Consider the following 18,337-nt stretch of genomic DNA (forward strand, 5'->3'; position numbering starts at 1 on the left):
AGGATAGGGTTCAGAAGCTGGTCCTAGGCCTGGGGCGCGAGCTCCATCCTGCAAGGCAGCTGAGGTCCTGGGCCTTCATCGGGGCCCAGGGAGGCTCTCCCCGGCCTGGCTAGGGTTCGGAAGCAGGGACCGGGCCCGGGGCTTGAGCTCTGTCCGGAAGGCCATGGGGTGCTGGAGATTCCCCTTTCCTGCAAGCCAGCCGTGGGTCCGGGTGTTCACCGGGGCCCAGGGAGGCTAGGGTTCGGAAGCAGGACCCGGCCCGGGGCTTGATCTCCACCCGGCAGGCCGTGGGTCACGGGCAGTCCTTCCCCGGGCCCGAGAGGTCCGGTGGTCCTCCCAGTGCCTGAGGCCCGGCTTGGGGTTTCAGAGCCCCCCTGAGCCCTGCAGCCCCGTAGCCCCGGAACCCTGGAGCCCCCGAGCCCTGCAACACCGTAGCCTTGCAGCCCGAGCCCTGCAGCCCCTGAGCCCTGGAGCCCCTGAGCCCTGGAGCCCCGGAGCACTGGAGCCCCGCAGACCCGGAGCCCCGCAACCCCGGAGCCCTGCAGCCCCAGAGCCCTGCAGAGCTCCGGGGCCCTGCAGCCCTGGAGCCCCCGAGCCCTGCAGCTCCGGAGCCCTGAGTCCTGGAGCTCCGGAGCCCTGCAGCCCCGGAGCCCTGCAGCCCCAGAGCCCTGGAGCCCCCGAACCCTGCAACCCCGTAGCCCTGCTGCCCCGGAGCCCTGCCGCCTCGGAGCCCTAAAAGGGCAGGCGGGAGCCCTCCCGTGAAGGCTCTGGTGGGCAGCTGGGAGTCCTTTCGGTCCCGGCCATCTGGTCGCACCTTTTCCCCCTCGGCCATCTGGTCGCATGCAATGCTTTTCAATGGGGCGACCAGATGGACGTTCTTCCCTGGAAGTCTCGATGAGGTGCCATTTGCCTCCCTGATCCCAGCGAGGGCTCCAGGAGGTCGGGCGCCTCCGCGACCTGAATCACCTCCGTCACTCTGTGCGTGCAGGTTCCAAGAAAGAGGGATAGCCTTCCTCTGGATTACATGGGGCAGGGTATGTCCGGACACCCCTCCCAGGCTGGTGGTTCTCTTCCGGGGACCAGATGGGCTATGCCCGGGCAACACTACCTTAGGCATCCGGGGCTCCCTCCTCCGGCACACGGCATGGCAAAGTGCCCAGGACAGGCTCCACGGGTCCCGGGCAGACCCCCCCCGGCTACCGGGTTCCCTTCTCCAGGCCAACGGCATGGCAAAGTGCCCAGGACGGGCTCCACAGGTCCCGGGCTGTCCTCCCCCGGGTGTCCGGGACTCCCACCTCAGGGCCAACGGCATGGCAAAGTGCCCAGGACGGGCTCCATGAGTCCCGGGCAATCCTCTCCCGGGCGTCCGGGCCCGAGAGCTCCAGTGGTCCACCCCATGCCTGAGGCTCAGCCGCGGTCCCCGAGCCCTGCCCTGTGTGGACAGGCAGGAGCCCTACCATGAAGGCTCGGTGTGGGCAGCAGGGAGTCCTTTCGGTTCGGCCATCTGGTCGCACCTTTTCCCCCCTTGGCCATCTGGTCGCATGCAATGCTTTCCAATGGGGCGACCAGATGGCCGGTCTTCCCTGGAAGTCTCGATGAGGTGCCATTTGCCTCCCCGATCCCAGCGAGGGCTCCAGGACGTCGGGCGCCTCCGCGGCCTGGGTCACCTCCGTCACTCTGTGCGCGCAGGTTCCAAGAAAGAGGGGTAGCCTTCCTCAGGATTACTAGGGGCAGGGTGTGTCCGGACACCCCTCCCAGGCTTGCGGTTCTCTTCCGGGGACCAGATGGGCTATGCCCGGGCAACACTACCTTAGGCATCCAGGGCTCCCTCCTCCGGCCCACGGTATGGCAGAGTGCCCAGGACAGGCTCCACGGGTCCCGGGCAGTCCCCGCCCCCCTGGCATCCGGGGTTCCCTTCTCCAGGCCAACGGCATGGCAAAGTGCCCAGGACGGGCTCCACTGGTCCCGGGCAGTCCTCTCCTGGGTGTCCGGGGCTCCCATTCTCCAGGCCAACAGCATGGCAAAGTGCCCAGGACGGGCTCCACAGGTCCCGGGCTGTCCTCCCCCGGGCGTCCGGGACTCCCACCTCCGGGCTAACAGCATGGCAAAGTGCCCAGGACGGGCTCCATGAGTCCCAGGCAGTCCTTCCCCGGGCGTCCGGGTCCGAGAGCTCCAGTGGTCCACCCCGTGCCTGAGGCCTAGCCGCGGTCCCCGAGCCCTGCCCTGTGTGGACAGGCAGGAGCCCTACCGTGAAGGCTCGGTGTGGGCAGCAGGGAGTCCTTTCGGTTCGGCCATCTGGTCGCACCTTTTCCCCTTGGCCATCTGGTCGCATGCAATGCTTTCCAATGGGGCGACCAGATGGCCGGTCTTCCCTGGAAGTCTCGATGAGGTGCCATTTGCCTCCCCGATCCCAGCGAGGGCTCCAGGAGGTCGGGCGCCTCCGCGGCCTGGGTCACCTCCGTCACTCTGTGCGCGCAGGTTCCAAGAAAGAGGGGTAGCCTTCCTCAGGATTACTAGGGGCAGGGTATGTCCGGACACCCCTCCCAGGCTGGCGGTTCTCTTCCGGGGACCAGATGGGCTATGCCCGGGCAACACTACCTTAGGCATCCAGGGCTCCCTCCTCCGGCCCACGGTATGGCAGAGTGCCCAGGACAGGCTCCACGGGTCCCGGGCAGTCCCCCCCCCTGGCGTCCGGGGTTCCCTTCTCCAGGCCAACGGCATGGCAAAGTGCCCAGGACGGGCTCCACGGGTCCCGGGCAGTCCTCTCCTGGGTGTCCGGGGCTCCCATTCTCCAGGCCAACAGCATGGCAAAGTGCCCAGGACGGGCTCCACAGGTCCCGGGCTGTCCTCCCCCGGGCGTCCGGGACTCCCACCTCCGGGCCAACAGCATGGCAAAGTGCCCAGGACGGGCTCCACAGGTCCCGGGCTGTCCTCCCCCGGTCGTCCGGGACTCCCACCTCCGGGCTAACAGCATGGCAAAGTGCCCAGGACGGGCTCCATGAGTCCCAGGCAGTCCTCCCCCGGGCGTCCGGGCCCGAAAGCTCCAGTGGTCCACCCCGTGCCTGAGGCCCAGCCGCGGTCCCCGAGCCCTGCCCTGTATGGACAGGCAGGAGCCCTACCGTGAAGGCTCGGTGTGGGCAGCAGGGAGTCCTTTCGGTTCGGCCATCTGGTCGCACCTTTTCCCCCTTGGCCATCTGGTCGCATGCAATGCTTTCCAATGGGGCGACCAGATGGCCGGGCTTCCCTGGAAGTCCGGATGAAGTGCCATTCGCCTCCAAGGTCCCAGCGAGGGCTCCAGGAGGCCGGGCGCCTGCGCGCCTTGGGTCCCCTCCGTCACTCGGTGCGCACTGATTCCAAGAAAGAGGGGTAGCCTTCCTCCGGATTACTAGGGACAGGGTATGCCCGGACACTCCTCCCGGGCTGGCGGTTCTCTGCCAGGGACCAGATGGGCTATGCCTGGGCAACACCTCCCTAGGCATCCGGGGCTCCCTCCTCCAGGCCAACGGCATGGCAAAGTGCCTATGATGGGCTCCACGGTTCCTGGGCAGTCCTCCCCCAGGCGTCCGGGGCTCCCTCCTCCAGGCCAACAGCATGTCAAAGTGCCCAGGATGGGCTCCATGGTTCCCGGGCAGTCCTCCCCCTGGCGTCCGGGGCTCCATCCTCCGGGCCAACAGTATGTCAAAGTGCCCAGGACCGGCTCCATGGGTCCTAGGCAGTCCTCCCCCGGGCATCCGGGGCTCCCTCCTCCAGGCCAACGGCATGGCAAGGTGCCCAGGATGAGCTCCATGGGTCCCGGGCAGTCCTCCCCCGGGCGTCTGGGCCCGAGAGCTCCGGTGGTCCTCCCCGTGCCTGGGGCCCAGCCGTGGTCCCCGAGCCCCCGGGAAGTGAAGCCCCCCGAGCCCTGCCCAGCGAAAGGCAAAGGGAGCAGCTGGGAGTCCTTTCGGTCCCGGCCATCTGGTCGCACCTTTCCCCTCTGCAAGCCAAGAGAGGGTCCGGGCGCTAGGGAAGGGGGTGCACCGGGGCCCGGGGAGGCTCTCCCCGGCCTGGCTTGGGCTCGGAAGCTGGGACCGGGCCTGGGGCTTGAGCTACGTCCGGCAGGCCCTGGGGTGCGTGAACCCCGTCCTGCAAGCCATCAGAGGGTCTGGGCGCTGGGGACGAGTGTCCACTGGGGCCGGGCAGGCTCTCCCCGGCCTGGCTGCTTTCAGAAGCAGGGACTTGGCTGGTGAGCAGGGGTGGCTGGTTTCATCCACTACGCTGTCAGAGCGTAGTTTTCTGCCCACCCCTAGTTTCAAGGCTGGTCAAACCTTATAGAATGGTATACCTAAAGATGCCCTTATGTTCCTACATTTTATTGTGCACCATGATTCAGAAATGGCATGTTTTTGCTTTCGGAGGTAAAATTCAAAACATAATTATTGTTCATTCCAGTCGAAAAATCCTCACTAATTGGGAAGATAACAACAAGTGGTCCTGTGATGCTTGCTGGAATGGGAAGTGTTTAATTAGAAGGTGGATTGAATTAAAGTTTAGGTGACAATTTCGCAAAAGTGTATGGATGTTGTATATATTTAAAATTGTTGATCTCCAAAAAGGCCTAAATCAATAAATTGAATTGAAATTCAAGTTTATCATTTGAATCCTATTGTTGGAAAAGATGTGATTTTGAACCCCATGAGGCGGTTCCTTTCCAGAAAGCATTCAGGTCGTAATCATGAGTCAAATAATGCTGAGGAGGTTAAAATAATCAAATTGTTCACTATATTTCTTTTAGTATTTTAATGTGCGGTCTTTATTGCTTAAGGAAAATAATTAGTATTTGTTTTTAGGTCTCGCGCCTAGCGTTGCACTGCGTAGCATTACTCACGCAGCGTGAGGCATTTAGTGAGTGAACAACGGGGTTTTCAGGCTCACCTAGGAATCACACACGCTTGTGCGTGTGCTTTTTCTTAGGTGACACCCGATTGGCCTTTGCGTGCGTCTTTTAATGAAAGACTGCACGCAATAAGCCACAGGCGAGCGCATTGCTCCGCCCATGGCCTATTGGTGTCTATTACGCGCTTGGTGCGCGTAATTGACACCAGTAGGCCGTGGCGCGCGCAGCACTCGCTGGCTTTTTTTTTCAATCGGAAGTGAAAGCGAACGCTTTCCGTTCTGCTTGTTTGTCTTTTTTCATATGGTCGGGTGGCAGTCACGTACAAACTGCAGCGATGCATCAACGTTCATATACAAAAGCTATTTTATGCTGAATGTTGACCCCCGCACTGTGCCCAAAACTTTAGGGGTGGGCATGGCTAGGCGAGCCATACGGAAGCTTAGGTTTGGGCACAACGCCAGATCTACTAATGATTGTGACCGGCTTTGCCACAATTTACACCAACTAGAGCCAGACGCAAGGAAATGGTCAAACCGCGAATCGTCAGTAACATGTAAGCTGTAGTGCCCTGCATTGCTTCACATGTATGACCGCACCTACGACCTTGCACTGGAGGGTGTACTCCAGCATAATTCCGAGGCTAGACACAGCAGACTCGACTATGTGCAGCAGCGCAAGGCTTAGGGTCCAGCAGAGCAGTCACGTGCCATCGAAAGCAACTCCTACTAAATCTGGCACTGCCCTATTACCCGCACACCGTGCAGCTCTGTGCTGCACTTCATGATGTAGTGCTCCGCTGCACGGAGGACGGTGATGCCGGGCCTGAGATGTAACGCCAGTGACTAGTCTCGTCTACACATATGCAAGTACCACAACAAAACATAATCTGACATGCTTGGGCTTGCATAACGCACACAAGATTAATGGCTTCAGGCCCACGTGTTTAGAAGTGCGGAGTTACTCCAGTGGCATTCAGCTATAGGATTACTTCCTGACAGAATGGCGCCATTACAGTACTGGCAAATGACCCAAAGTCACATGTGACGCCCCCATCCAAAACATTTATTTTTTTCTACAAAAACTACATTGCATTCTGGGACATGTAGTTTCACGTTTAACATTGTATGTATGAAGGTATGTATGTATGTTTTCAAAAATCCCAACACGCAGTTTGCTGTCGACTATACAGCCAGCACCAGCTGTAGGAGCGCACATTGCATGAGGACTCTTGGCAGCTGCCACGTCTTTACAGGCCTATAGGGCTGGGGCTGAGACTAACCAGTGTGACACTGCAAACATACAGCAGACTACGAGGAGCTGTTCCTGTACACAACCTTGAGTAATTCTGACTTTAAACAAAGGCTTCAGGAAATAGACATGAAGGTGAAATGTTTATTGCAGTTGTTTTCTTCTTATAAATAGCTAATAAACATGTCTGTGTTTCCCTACCCTGCACTTCCCGCTGTCCTCCTGATACCTAATTTCTGTATTTATTGTGCCTGTCGCACTTCCTGATTCACTGTTGTTTCCTGGTTCCTCGAATTATTTTCCTTTGCGTTTCTCTGGATCACTGATTCATTGATGCTCATGCTGTCTCTTTCTCCTGTAGAGCCGCAGTGGAGAAGACAACTGGTCTTTATTTATTTATTTATTTATTTATTTATTTATAGTGTTTTGTATAGCGCGGACAAGACCCGTGGGTATCAGAGCGCTTAACAAGGAAAGAATTACATATAGACATTATAATAGCAGTACTAACAACAAAAGAGATATGAGGTAGAAGGCAATATACTGTATGGACGTGATTAGATATATATATTCATAATATCTGTGCAATTAGCATTATATGGTGAGCAAGGCTTGGCTTGTGTCATGGTAACAAACCAAGCTCGGTGAGGTAGGGTTATAAGGCATTCCAGTGCATATCAAGGATAATATGGATAAATAAATAAAGTGAGTTAGAAGTTATATAGTATGACTGTGAGATATAGTTATAAGTTCACACGTATATGAGGTAGCAGTAATGTGTCAAGTCCCAGCTTGAACACGGCATCAGTTAATTATCAGATAATGATCTTCCAATTTTCCATGAAGAGGACAACCCTCTGTTAGCGTAAAGATCATCCCAGTAATCCGTAGGTTTCTCTATGTAGGGTATTTACTCATCAAGTGGCTCTTCAGTTCTCGTTTGAATGTTACTGTATTTTGAATCTTCCTGATGTTTGGAGGGAGTGAGTTCCAGATTCTGGGGGCAGCTCCGGAGAATGCTCGGTTGTAGGTCTTTATCTTGTGGAAAAAGGCTGGTCGTAATAGCAACTCTTTTGCGCTTCTAGTTGTTCTGTTACCTCCTGATAGCTTAAGTTTCTTGGCTAGGTATCTAGGCGTGTTGTAGTGAACCGCTTTATGTGTAATACAGGCCATCTTCATTTGAATTCTAGCCTCGTAAGGTAGCCAGTTTAGTGCTTTCAGGTGAGGAGATATGTGATCGAATTTCTTCGTTCCCGTAATGAGTCTAGCCGCTGCGTTGAGGCAGGCTTTTAGTGGTGCTGTGGATGTTTTCGGTAGGCCCGCTAATGTGGTGCAGCCGTATTCGATCCTCGAGATAACTAGTGATTGGATAGCCAGTTTTAGATCTGTCTCAGAGATAAAGGGTTTCAGTTTTCTTAAGTAATTCAAGTGGAAGCGGGCGCTCTTGGCCATTGAGTTAATATGGTTTTTCATGTCGAGGTTTTCATCTAGTGTAATTCCTAGTGATTTGGCTGAGTTAACTAGGGTCGGGGTGCAGTTTAGCGCCGTTACCAATTTAGTCCACTCTTTAACTTCAGATTGGCTCCTTGTCGGTGAAATTAGCAGGAATTCTGTTTTCTGGGCGTTTAGTTTCAGATGGTTCATTGTTAACCATCGCAAAGCTCTCTTTAGTGTCTTGTTCATTAGGTCAATGTCCTCAAGGGAGGCGATCTTTATGTATAGTTGCGTGTCGTCTGCATACATATGATAGGATATCTGTGATTTTTGAAGGATCTCCGTGAGAGGTTCTACATACAAGTTGAATAGATCTGGGGATAACGTTGAGCCTTGTGGGACCCCGATTGCATTGGGGCTCGGGGAAGAGATTGCTTGGTTAACCAGGAATCGCTGAGTCCTGTTCTGTAGGAAAGAATTGAACCATTTCAGCACGTTTCCAAACAAACCCATCCTGTCTTGTAGCCTGGTCATTAGCACTTTGTGCTTTACCGTGTCAAATGCTGATGACAGGTCTAGGAGGATCAGTAGGCATGTTTGATTTCGGTCTAGGGCTTGTAGGGCGTCATCGACAATATGCAGGATCGCCGTTTCAGTACTGTGCCCTGTTCTGAATCCTGATTGGCAATCGTCCAGTAGCGAGAATTTAGCGATGTGTTGACTTAGTTGGCCCTGCACGCATTTCTCAATGAGTTTGGCCAGTAGAGGGATGTTGGTCACTGGTCGATAGTTGTTCGGGTCTGTTGCATCAGCTGTCGGTTTTTTGAGGATGGGCATCACCTGCCCTGTTTTTAGGCAGTCAGGGAGGGTTCCTTGTGCAAGTGAGGCATTTATTATCTCGGTCCAGATCGGAACTAGAGTGTGGCTGATTTCTCTTACACACTTTCCCGGTAGAGGGTCTTGATAGTGGTTGTTCGGTCTAAGTTCCGCCAGCGTTTTGGCGATCTTTCCCTGGTCGTATAATTCAAATGTGTCCCATTTTGCCTTATTTTTTGTTTGGAGACCCTCTGTTGAGACATTGGCCTCATTTTTAGGTGGAGGAAGGGTCATAAGGTTAGTTGCTGCAATTGTGAGTTCAACTTCAAGCAATTTGGATTTTTCCGTGAAAAATGAGGAGAATTCCTCGCAGCTTATGGGAGTTTTTGTATTCTCTTGAACCGTTTTGGCTAGTTTATTTGACTGTTGTTTTAAAATCTCGAAGAGTTTTCGTGGTCTGTTTATGGCACTGTCCAATTCAGCTCTGATAAATTCTTTTTTGGAGTTGATTATTTTTTTGTTGTATTCTTTTCTTGTTTTTCTGAGTGCTTTCAGCTCAGGGGAGGAGGGATGTTGTCTCCATCTCCTTTCGGCCATTCTCAGTTTGCGCCTGTCCTCGTTCAATGATTCATTAAACCAAGGATTTTTTGGTTTCTCTGATACTTTTTTCAGTTTTTGGGGCATGGTGTCATTGACGATATTACCGATCGAGGTTATGTAGTGATCCGTCAGCTCATTGACATTTTGCTTATTGTTGGGTGGCTTCAGGTCTTTCTCACACCTTTCAGCCAGTAGTTCAGTATTAGCCTCTTTTGTGTCTCGGATCAGTTTCTTGAGCTTGCGTGGTTGCACGGTCCTGCCCTTTTTCATTGTAGGTATCGTGAATGTTATGACGTGATGGTCAGACCAATCACATGGGTCTATAGCGAGGATTGATGCCTCATCCTTTCTTGAGATAATCCAGTCTAAGGTCGCTCCTTGTGAGTGAGTGGGTTGGTTGCATGCTTGTATAAGTTTTAGCTCACTGAGGAAGTCTTTAAGCGAGTTGACCAATTTATCATCGCCGTCATTCCAATGGAGGTTAAAGTCGCCTAGGAATATGTTATTGACGTCCGAGTTAGAGTTGGTCGTTATGATCTCCATCAGTTGTTCTGTGAACTTTGCGTTCTCTCCTGGTGGGTGGTAGAATGCATGCAGTTTGCAGCTTTGATTCTTTGGTGTTCTCACATTAATTCCAAGGTATTCACAGGATTCTAGGGGGTCAGATTGGAATTGGCAGACCTCGATCTCTGAACGGTGAATGCAAGCTATGCCTCCTCCCACATTCCTTGGTCTGTCTAGCCTGACGATGTTATATTGTGGAGGTATTAAGAGATCCATGGTAGGAGATGATGATTCATTGAGCCATGTTTCCGTGAGGATGGCCAGGTCAATTTCCTTATTAATGATGAGGGCAGCTATGTCTGCTGCATGTTTAGTTGCCGAACGACAGTTAAGTAGAAGGCAATTCAGGGGTTTCTGTGATTTAACGAGTTTTCCATTATCCGATTCGGATGCAGTTAGCTGAATATGTTGTAGATTTTGGTGAATTGCTTTCCTGTCATTCTTTCTGGACGTTCTACTAGAGTCAATAGGTACTGTTTTGATATTCTCCTCCCTACTACGGGCAGGTTGTTCGTAAGATCTGAGTAAGGCCAGAGCTTCTTCGTTTGACAGGGGCTTGGTCCTATTAGGTCTGTTGGGTCTGAGTACCAGATTCTGGATGTGTGAGACCTTGGTGTGCGTGCTTATCGCCATCTCCCAGATTTTTCCAATTGTCTGTGAGACTTTCAAACGTGTTTTGTGCCAGGTTACCTACGAGTTTCTGGAGCTCCTTGACTTCTTTCTGTGTTCTGGATGAATTCTTGTGTGAGATAGACCTGGCTGGATGAGTATTGCAGTTTGCTCTTCTCCGCGAATGATCTGATCTCATTACCACAAATCTTTTCTTAGTATCTTTAGTTTGGTTGTGATTTCTGTCTCTATTCGAGGTGTCTCCATTCATTCTTATGTTATGGGATGTAAGGGGTGTTTTTGTGGATAGGGATCTGTAGGACTCCGGTCTCGCATTCGAGGGAGGATAGGGAAGGTCGATATCATCTACCTTGCTCATTTCGTTAACTTCAGAGAGGGACTCGCTTGGAGCTGGGGTACACTCTTCAAGCGCGGTGGAGTTGTGCGTTAGCGGCAACGGCTCTTTCCTTGGGACTTGGTTCTTCTCTTTGTTTCCAAGGTTAGTGGACATCACTATCCTTTCTATCTCAGTCACTGGTGTTACCATCGCGTTTTCGGTTAAATCTCCGGTGTTAACGGTTTGGTTGATCTGGCCGTCCGATTGATTGGTGTCTCTAGTATTGGAGTCGTTGTTTTCAAGTGTGACATCTGGTAGTGTCAAGTTTTGTTGGAAGTTTGGTCCTTCTATGTATTCCTTTAAGTTTTGGAAAGTTATCTCAAATTTCTCGAGTTCTCTGTTGGTTGCTTGAATCAGCACTATTCCCGTTTTATACATAGTAATGCATAATTCTGTCTTACTTCTTTTAGTTAATGAGGTCATTATCTTTGTGCCATATGGTATGTTTTTTATAGTTTTAGTGAACAGCATTTTTGTAAGGGCGTTGCGCCATTTCGCTGTTTTGTCTGTGTAGAATATAAGGTCGTTCATCTTGATGCCTTTGACTCTGTCAAAATATGGGTCAGAGAACAGCATGTCCGGATTTTTTCTCAAAGTATTGTGTTTGAATTTTTTGGCAGCATTTTTGGATAGAGTTGAAGGGTATTCTATGCTCTTTGCATTGGACCCAGTCGATCCTTGGTGTCTTCCATCCATTTCCGCTTCGCATTGAGGGTCTGCAGAGGCCTATTGACTGTTTTGTACTGATTAGATCCCAGCTAGTGTATCCTGGAGGATATAGTAATCAAGTAACTCAGTACTATGGTTTCGAGGTGGAGGTATAGATTCCCTTGTGGTATAGTTTGCTCTTAATATTAAGCCTTTGTAGACGTGGAAGTAACTCAGTACTATGGTTTCAAGGTGGAGGTCTAGTTTCCCTTGTGGTATAGTTTGCTCTTATTATTATACCTTTGTCGACGTGGAGGATATAGAAGGTGAAAGTGACTTCCAAACTACTGTTATATATTGGGTCTTCTGGTTAATTAATCCTTTATTAGTTATGTTACTTTGTTCTAATCAGTACTTTGTAATTATTATGGTGCCATCAATAGTAATTAATTAATTAATTGACTATCCCTAGTTGTGAGAGCTAGTAGTCAGGAGATAGGTAACCAGTGCAAGATGCCAGCCGAGTCTATCCCTGATGATTTCCTGAGAGGGGGAGGATTTGCTTACTTTTCTCTAGAAGTTGTTTAGTCCCTTTTTACTTTCCTTGGTCCTTTCTTTCTTTCCACTTTTCTTCTTTAAGTTGGTTAGTCCCTTTTTACTTCCCTTAGTCTTTTCTCTCTTTCCACTCCTAAACTTGTTTTGTCCTTTAATTAGTTTTCTTTAACGATTGGGTGGGTTCTGGGAAGTCTCCTTTCTCTTGCTCAAGGCGCCAGTCCTATTTCAATTTCGATTATTGGATTAGTTGGACCCTTTTGTTTGACGGTTCGTTATGGTCAGGGATGTCTTCCTTCCCTGGCTCAAGCCGCCAGTCCTATTTCAATGTCTGTCTCCTGGATGGTGATTGGCGGGTAAAATTAGGTAGCGTGAGTATGGTAGTCATTTTAAGGACAGGCGAGCCGCTTCTCGTTCCTCCTCTGTTGCAGTAACCCCCGTTTTTTCCCTATGCCTGTAACTCGGGGAGTTGTGATCTCGAGGAGTTACCAGCTGGTGGGGTCGCGCTGGGGATGCGGACGATCCTACCTTTCCTGTCCGTCACCGAGGTCTCCCAGCTCCGCCTTCCGCGATGGTCAGTCTGAGTTCACAGGCACCGGAGCCGCCGCCGATTATTCTTCAGAGTCCTCAGGCCCGCTCACATCCGAGGGAATGTCCGTTGTGGGTGCAGCTGGTGGTCCGCATCATGAGGGTCCGTCGTCCGAGGAGTCCGTGGAGGGGAGTCAGCCTTGTCCACTGACCAGGTACCGGATTCTCTCCAGCGTCTTGCGTCTTCTATGATCGTTTTTGCTATCAGTTAGCTCAAATCATCAAGTAATGGTTCCGCTTGGTCCTGGGTCGAGATTAGGGGTTATTCAGGGATATAATCCAGACTTGGAGATCCCTAGCCCCGGAGCTCCTCACTAGGGCTCCCCTTCAGCGGCCATTTTCTGGTAGAAGTAAGGATGGGTGAGGACGGTGAATGTGGGAAGGAGTCAGCAGATTGATGAGTAAGTGCATGGATAATTGAGTGACAGCATGAATGTATGGGTGGAAGAATGAATGGGAGATACCGACTTGAATGTCACATTGAGTATTTGAGTTAATGAATGGATGGTGGCTGAATGTGTGAATACATGGGTGGGTGTTACAAGTTATAACAATGTTACAAGCCGAGGGCTCCAATAGCAGAAGTTGTGATAATGATCTAAAATAGCAGGAATGACCAATGTTATATCAGCGCAAGACTTCTGTGCTGATATAATGCAGGAGGGTGACAATTGATCCAAGAATGCCCACAATGTGTGAAGAATTCGGAGCCTTATATCTACCAATTTACACCATTTCTCAATCCTAACTACATTTGCCCTATTATTCAATAATAATTCATATTGTATTCTAAGATTTTTATCATCACTCATTCTTGAATGCATGTTCAGAATCAAGAAATGTTGTGTCTCACAAATTTGCACTTTTCTCATTGATTTGCCATACAGACACATTCACCTCTCACAGAGACACAGATGCAAAGCCACTGACATGCCACCCATCCGCCCACATACCTGCAAAATAGCCCTTACGTGGAATGCACTTAAAACCAAAGCCATCATAGTTGTGGTCATCCCGTCTCCTTCCCTCACCTAACAGCATATTTGGCAGTGATGGTGTTGGTTTCATGCTCTCATAATATACTATGTTAGGTCCAGTACAAGGGTTCAGATCCGAGTGCGTGGCTGGCAGACACCGCCTGTCTACAGTGTCTGAGGCCGGATGGCGTGGGTTTTAGGGTGAATGAAGTGGGAGCCAGTACTGGGTAATTGGCACAGGGAGCTCTTTCATTCTACAGAGATTTACCCAGGATCTCTAGCTGAAGCCACCAATGCTTGCAGTGGTGTAAAAGTGTCAAGCTAGTATCGATGAAGTGATAAGAGGTAAAGCCTCAAATACCTTTGCAGTGAAAAAACAGATCGCCAACATCCATGCGCTTTCAATGGTTGTGAGAAAAACTGCTAAATAACCTCACGTAACCTCACATAAAACCAAGCACTCTGCCTCCAGGATCGATAAGGCCTGCCATAGGAGTGACTTATAGGTTACTATGTGTCTATATATAAGGTAGACATAGATATTCTATATCTAAGTAAGGGGTGATTACACCACCTTACCCAAGCTGGGTGAACAGCCTGTGGTGTTAGTGTGGAGGGCAAGCCAGGGGTGGCATAATACATGCTGTAGCCCCTGGTAGGCCTTGGATGCGCCTATGCCCTGGGTACCTATGGTACACTATACAGGGGCTCACAAAGGTGACACAATACCCAATCTGGTATGTACCTAAAGTACATGAAGTCCATTTTATAGTGAGAGCAGATAGCCTGGGGCCCTCAATAGCAGGATCCCAGGCCAACTAAGTCGAAAACCAGCAAAACACTAGGCAAAAAGTTGGGGTAACCATATAGTCAGATATCAACCTTCCTACACAACCCCCCCCCCCCCCCCAAATGAAAGGAGATAAGGCTATCCTTGTCCAGGTAAGCCTATATTGACTAAGTGGCTATATAAGGAAGTACCTGCACTAGCATGGTTACCCCCTGTCTTATTGGCTACTAAGCAAACCCTCACCCTAAGGGTATCAGGGGGTCTCCACCATAGGGGATCTCTACCTGTGGTGTGTTTTGGCAAAATAAAAGGCTGGTGCTGGGATGGAGTACTGAAGTGAGGCTCCACTAAGGTTGGGCTCAGCTTCCTCCAATCACTATCCACCATGTATGCCTTTCTTTCCATGACTGAGTTGCACTGTGCTCTCAGGGTCAACCTCTGTCCGCCTACAGCTGGAGGCTGGGTCCCCTTGGTTGGATCACTGGAGGGACAGGTCAGGTCTGGTGCCACTGGGTCCCAGGTTTGCCTGTGCCCAACACAGTCCATCTGGGGGAGGTTCCGACACAAGGGTAAGAGGGATCACTCAGAGGGTTGAGGAATTTTCACCTGGCTCGGTCTACTAGACTTGGTTCCCCATATCTGCTGATGAGGGGGTTCCTCTGAACAGGGGGCCCTTTGGGGTCCACTGGCCTCCCTGACCTCTGCAGCCCTGGGCTGACAGAGGCAGGGTAGAGAGGGGCAGCTTACCTGCTCCAGACTGGGTACCACCTTGGAAGGGTCTACTGACATCAGGGGCTCTGGCAGGCCAAGCCCCATAGGCCAAAATGAGCAGTCAGATTATTACATTTTATAATCCTAACTGACTCAGACAGCATGGTAGAAATTCGAGTTTAGTATGCCTGAACTCAGAATGATAAAATACATCTTTTAGTAAAGTTGGTTTTAACATTCTGTATTTGAAAATACCACTTTTAGAAAATAGGTATTGTCTTGTCTAACCTTCCAAGCCTGCCTCTGCTAGGTTGTGTATTCCTTGTCTGACGTTTGTGAGTGACAGGGCTGGGGATTCCAGGAGACAGAATGAGTCAGCCCAGTGGTGAATAGAGATATCTGCATCTAGATGGGAGGGAGGAGTTGCACCTGAACCTTAAATAGGGCTGTGCCTGCCTTCCACAATGCTAGCCCCACCTCCTGGGGTGCAGCTGAAGTCTCTGCCCTGCACAGTGAAAGAAGAGAAGGAATCCTGTCAACAAAGTGCTCCAAGGCTGTGCTTTCCCTCCATAATGCTGGCTCCACCTCCTGTAGGGCGCCTGATGTTTCTGCCCTGCACTGGGAAAGGAAAGAAGGAGTCAAGTAAACAGAGTGCTCCAGAACTGGTTTGGACTGGGCAAAGGCCCCTTTGCTTCAGAGGACAAAGGATTTTCGGGTATGAATATTAGGACTCTGATCCCAAGAAAATAGATCACTTTTAAACTACAAGAAGAAACCTATGCTGAGGAGAGGACCCTGAAGAAACTGAGGAGAGACTATCCCTAAGCTGAAGTGCTGCTTGGGGGATTGGCCGGCAGTGGTTGCCTGACTGCCAAAGAAAGGAGAAAGAACTTTGTGTGCTTTATTTTCAACTGGTGAAGGATCTCCAAGGGCTTGGAAAAGAGCTTGCCTCCTGCTGAAGTCTCAGGGACAACAGACTTCAACCCCCAGCTCCCCAGAGTTCTTTGGAAGTGCCTGCTGCTGTTTTCTGGCCTTCTGAGGGACTGCGTGTCGCAAGGAGCTGGAAGCACGACTCAACGAGGAAGAAGCGTGTCACCGTCGCTGCTGTTGCCATCGCATCTTGAATGTCGGCGCTGTAGCTGTTGTTTTGCACCGCATCAAGAGAAGCGCCTCGCAACGAAGAGGAAGTGTCTCGCCGTCGCTGCTGCTGCCATCGTATTGTGAATGTCGGCGCTGTAGCTGTCGTATTGCACCGCATCGAGGAAAGCACCTCGCATCTCCCGGAGAAGCGCACCGCCGTCGGAGCTGCTGCCGTCACATCTTAGATGTCCCCGCTGTAGTTGTCGCATTATGCGGAAGCCTTTTGCAACGTCTGAGAAGAGTGTCGCAGCCGAGGCTGTTGCCGTCGCATTGCTGAATAAGGGTGTCGCGGCTGCAGCTGACGCATTGAATCAAGACTTCTCGCATCATTGGAGAAGCGTGCCGCATCTGGAAGATCTACAGGTCTTTATTTCTTTGCACTGGAAACTTGCCGCATTTCCATCGCCGCAACATTGCTTGTTGTGGAAGCTCAACGCATCGTAAGGTACATTGATGCAAAGTGTTGCATCTTAAGAACTGAACTGAACTAAGCTAAAACTACCATTTTTAAGTACAGTATTATGGGTTTTTGTCGTTTATGGTCTCGTGTTAAATCTATATAAAGAATACTTATTTTTTATATAAAACCTGGTGTGGTGTTCATCTGTAGTGTTGTCACTGGATTTCTGTATGTGTTCACAAATGCTTTACACCCTACCTCAGAGATAAGCCTGTCTGCTTGTGCCAAGCTACCAAGGGGGTGAGCAGGGGTTATTTTAGGAGTGTACCCCCTTACCCTGACTAGAGGCAAGAGTCCCTATTTGTCACAAGTACCTACTTGTGCCAACTAGAGACCCCCAAATCTAACATTGGTGGTCAGCGGTGAGGATTCTGGACTTGCATTTGTGACTCATGTACAGTGATTGGTGAACACTACTTAGTGAGTGCAGACCATAAGGCAACCACATACTTGTAGGCAGATTGCTGCATATACAGCACTTCTTGCCTGACATCATGCCAACGTTCGGCCTGTGACTTCACAACGTACATAGATGTAGTGCTTCGCTGCATTGCAGTTTCACGGGCTGTGTGATCTGCAAAGGCATTGCCCTCTCCTATTTTATCAGTTACTTTCTTGTGTGCAATGCATTGAACAATTGCTATTTTCTTAGGATATGTCAAAGCAGTAAGACGATTATGCACTAATTCTCCATGCACTATTTGTGTCCCATGTGATGTAAGGAAGTCTCTTTCCTTCCAGAGTAGCCCAAAATCATGAGCCACTCCAAAGGCATATCGGCTATCGGTGTAGATGTTAAGAGACTAGTCAGTGCTAAGCTCACATGCCCTCGTTAATGCTATCAACTCAGCTGCCTGAGCTGACTTCTGTGGAATGCGAGCTGTCTCAACTACCGTCTGAAGTGTTGTAATTGCATATGCAGCTGATGTCGTGCCATCTGGTAGTTTCAAACAGGATCCATCAACCCACAATTCCCCATCAACACATGGAATGGGCGTATCTTGCAGGTCAACATGACCCTTTGTCTGTTCCTCAGTAAGGAATATACAATCATGGTACTCTTGTGACTGGGACTGAGTAGCTGGGAAATGCAATAGAATAGCCGGATTAAGAGTCAAACATCTTTTCAAGGTGATATGAGGGGCCAAAAGTGTCAATTCATATCCTGTCAAGTGAGCAATAGTTAAATGCTGCATTTTTGTCTGATGATTTAACAGGGCGTCAACTACATGGGCTACTTGCATAAGCAATTTATGTAACAAGACTATCCCCTCACTCTGACGTATGGACACAGCTGCCGCTGCCACAGAGCAAAAGCACCCAGGCAACGCACGAGCAATTGGATCAAGAACAGCTAAAAAAATTTGTACAACTACGCTGCATATCACCGTATGTCAGCATTAAAACTGAGTGATCGTAACCATCCCTCTTGTGCACATAGAGTGCAAAGACCTTACACGATACAGAATAGCTACACAATTGCTATCCTAATACAGCTAATACCAGCACTAAAAACACACCTGCTACAAACCCACACAATACTGATCACTATTCTACAACACAAAGTCCCACTAACACTAAAGGCCACTCACTAAACTGTCTACTAATAAATGCTCGATCCCTCTCTAAAAACAAACAACACATCTACGACCTTCTCACTGACGCAAAACCAGACATACTATTCATAACCGAATCATGGTTGGGTGAGGATATTGCTCCAGTCTAGCATGAAGCCGTTCCTCAAGGCTATCAAATAATTACCCAAAATCGTATAGCCAAAAAAGGAGGCGGTCTAGCTGTTGTATTCAGGCAAACAATACATATCACTAAAATTGACATCTCCATAAAGATTTGTGAGGCTCTTTTAACAAGATGCAATCCTACACCGTCTTCCTCCTGTAATTTCCTGCTCCTTTACAGACCTCCATCT

Source organism: Lissotriton vulgaris, unplaced genomic scaffold, assembly GCF_964263255.1.
Source record: "Lissotriton vulgaris unplaced genomic scaffold, aLisVul1.2 SCAFFOLD_1461, whole genome shotgun sequence".
Taxonomy (NCBI): domain Eukaryota; kingdom Metazoa; phylum Chordata; class Amphibia; order Caudata; family Salamandridae; genus Lissotriton; species Lissotriton vulgaris.